We start from the raw sequence: 3,612 nt of genomic DNA, 5'->3' as shown, positions 1-3,612 counted from the left end.
CCTTCGAAAGGTGCACTGATGCAAACACTTTGTTAAAAAGTAGTTTATTTGCAATAATACTCTGTCGCGACATTACCGCACACACGTAAACCTTAGTCATCTGCTGTATTGACATATTTCTGAAGCTGCAAATTCCTTCAATTGATTTTTAGGGCATGCTAACAAAACAGGAAAATGCCAACCTACACTAGCCACCCTATGTAACCATACATGCCCCAAATTATTATATTGTATATGTATATATTTTTTAATCGAACTACAATGCTTGGTGTTTGTGTTTAACAATGTGAGAAATGAAACGGCTGTGTCGATGACGAGGCACTTGTTACCAATAGGCTAATGCCATTTCCGTTTTTTTTTTTTTTTTGTAACACTGTACATGTGATAGTTGTTATTAAATGTTGAAAACTCTCCGGAAAAGACTCAGAGTTCAGAGTTCCTCATTAAAATGGACCCTGACAGCAGCTGCAGGAGTTGGTGTTGCTCTCCTGGTCTTCACCTCACTTGTCATCATTTGGATTATGTGGGTGAAAATGGTCACTGTTAATTCAAGAACTGTTTCATTTGTATTATATTGTATATTAACTCAGCACTTTTTGGTTGAAAATCAGAAAAAGCAAGTTTTCCAATCAACATTCTGGACCTGGGATGTCAGACAACACTGAGATGGTAAATATAATACAGTGTTCATTAAATATTTCAAGTTATCACTCAAGACCCCTCCCTCACGTGTTTCTAATTGTATAACAAGTGACTTCAGACTGAAAACACTGAATTGCATCTGGATTTGAGAATAAATCTTGGTGGTTTCTCCTCAGCAAAACCCCGAGAGCCACTATGAAAATGTGGCAACAGCAAAAACAGAGCAAGATGATCATCAATACAGCAGACTTCACTTCACCCGACAACACACCCATGATCTCTATGCCGCTCTTTCTCCACTGTCTTCTAACTCTCACCACTGCTGACACTGGAAACAACATTAAAAGACATCTAAATATGCAACAGTTTTGGCTTCATTATAATGGTTGTAGTCCTGTGTTGGGTGTTAACGCAGCTCTTAAAGCTCGTATGTATGTGATGGTTTCAGGCCGGGTCACCACAGCTAAAATGAAATCAGATATTTCTGTCCTTGACCTTCTAGCTCACTGCAGCAACTTTGTAATAAAATGTAAAGGACAAGATCATGGAAAATCTATAAAAATGCATGACACAGATGCTTCACTAGAGGTCCTTTTTAAACCACAAATAATAGCAGGAAGTGGAGATTTGAAGGTACATGCCGACTTTACAAAGTTCTCTTCCTGTTTTAACAGATGTGTGTTGAGTTCATAAGAAGAGCGTCGGTAACATACAATAGATCATACTTGTATGTTTTTACTTTGTTCCCGTTAAAGGTAGTTTCATATTAATCTTAAAACACATTTTAAGTTGAAAACAGCAATGTTTTCAACAAAACTTGTATTTGCCGTGGTTGGTTTCATCCTCAAGTCAGGTAGGAATAATTTTTTTGTGCGTTTATTAGAGAGAATCTATGTTTGATACTTTGTGAGTTGGAGTTTAGTTAACATCAAAAGCATCATAAGCTTATAAAACCTCCTGTGGTGTTTGATGACAAAACTAACAGTGCATGAAGTTAATGGTGAGCCTCCAGGTTTTCACTTGTGCTTCTCTCTGCTGAAGGGGTTCTGGGGAAAGGCAGCCGCATCTGTGCCTTAAAAGGTACTTCATTGAATCTTTCCTGCTCAGCTGAACATTCTACAATCCCAAAATGGTTCAAGCTGAATGAAACCAATTGGACAGATGTGTCTGTTAATGGAAGTAGCCTAAAACACCAGATATCTAAAGATACCCACCCGACTTTATCAGTCACGGGTTTAACAAAGGACGACAAAACCTCTTACTGCTGCAATGAGAAACCAGAAAATTGCCATGAAGACCACATTCAGCTCACTGTTACAGGTAAACTTGATGACTGACTAACTTTAAAGAGAAAGGGACGAGTTTGTGCTAATTCTCTGTATCTTTCTCTTCATCTCAGCCCTGCAGGTGAAGGTGTTTCCCACCACAGACGGACAGACGGTAACACTGATGTGCAGCACCACCTGTACGCTGACTGAAAAACCAAACTTTAATAAAGGGTAACTGTAAACATGTACATTAGAAATATACTATATGAAATAGGTGCTGATGTTTCCCATTTTACTAAGACTTAGTAAAATCTGTCCTACCAGGCTGAAAATGCATTCAGTGGGATAGAAAACCCTTCAGGATCGTGACCCTTGAGGACTGAGTTTGACACATGTGCGACTAGTGTATAAGACAGAGTAGGCTTTTTTCACTTGAGAAACATTGCAAAGATTTGGAAAATATTGATGAAGCATTTGTTACTTCCAGGCTAGACTATTGTAGCTCAATATTATCAGGATGTGCAAATAGTGCTGAGAAGTCTCAAGCTCATGCAACTGCTGCAGCTACAGTTCTGACCCGACGAACAGAAGAGATCACATGACTCCTGAGCTGGCTTCTATTCATTGGCTGCCCATTAAATCAAGAATAGGTTTTAAAATTCTTCCCCTGGGCTACAAGGTCACCAGAGGCCTATCTCCATCCTACCTGGATAATCCCAATAGAACCGGCTGCTCTCAGAATGCTGGTTTTGTTGAGGGCCCCAGAATCTTTAAAAGTAGAATGAGGAATGAAGTAGAATGGAACCAAGCATTTAGCTACTAGTCTTCCCTGCTGGGGAACCAGCTCCCTGTCCAGGTACAGGAGGCTGACTCCCTCTACTTTTAAGATGAGGCCTAAAACCTTACTCTTTGAGAAAGCATATGGTACAGTAATTCCGTTGTTACAGTTATAATTATAGTCAGACTAATTACCATACGCAGGAAATGTATTATTTGGATACATTCTTTTTTTTATGCTGCTATGTGCCGATGCTGCTGGGGTACAGAAACATGATCAGCTGATGGGTTTCTGTCACGCGTTTCTGTCATTTCATCTATAAATCCACCTTAAAGCACATTCTAAGGAAGTGGAGATAAGAAGGTACATGCCGACTTTACTAAGTTCTCTTCCTGTTTTAAGAGATGTGTGTTGAGTTCATAAGAAGAGCGTCGGTGGCAGAGATCATACTTGTATGTTCTTACTTTGTTGCCATTACGGGCAGTTTTATATTAATCTTAAAACACATTTTAAGTTGAAAACAGCAATGTTTTCAACAAAACTTGTATTTGCCGTTGTTGGTTTCATCCTCAACTCAGGTAGGAATAACTTATTTGTGCGTTTGTCAGAGAGAATCTATGTTTGAAACTTTGTGAGTTGGAGTTTAGTTAACATCAAAAGCATCATGAGCTTGTAAAACCTCCTGTGGTGTTTGATGACAAAACTAACAGTGCATGAAGTTAATGGTGAGCCTCCAGGTTTTCCCAAAATGGTTCAAATTGGTTCGAACCAATTGGACAGAAGTGTTGGAAAATGGAAGGAGCCTAAAACACCAGATATCTAAAGATACCCACCCAACTTTATCAGTCACGGGTTTAAAAAAGGACGACAAAACCTCTTACTGCTGCAATGAGAAACCAGAAAACTGCCATGAAGACCACATTC

The 3,612-nt window shown here is 39.2% G+C and overlaps 1 long non-coding RNA gene across 1 annotated transcript; it reads left to right on the top strand.

Moving 5' to 3' along the window:
- The first annotated feature begins 267 nt into the window (after positions 1 to 267).
- LOC130520937 (uncharacterized) lies at positions 268 to 2,941 on the top strand. Its single transcript, XR_008949117.1, has 4 exons — positions 268 to 669; positions 819 to 1,495; positions 1,684 to 1,962; positions 2,042 to 2,941. It is a non-coding gene; the product is annotated as an uncharacterized LOC130520937 (long non-coding RNA).
- Positions 2,942 to 3,612: the final 671 nt, after the last annotated feature.

The sequence above is a fragment of the Takifugu flavidus genome, unplaced genomic scaffold (genome assembly GCF_003711565.1).
Source record: "Takifugu flavidus isolate HTHZ2018 unplaced genomic scaffold, ASM371156v2 ctg600, whole genome shotgun sequence".
Classification (NCBI taxonomy): domain Eukaryota; kingdom Metazoa; phylum Chordata; class Actinopteri; order Tetraodontiformes; family Tetraodontidae; genus Takifugu; species Takifugu flavidus.
The sequence above is the reverse complement of the archived record's forward strand: the minus strand, read 5'-3'. Positions and strand labels throughout refer to the sequence as shown.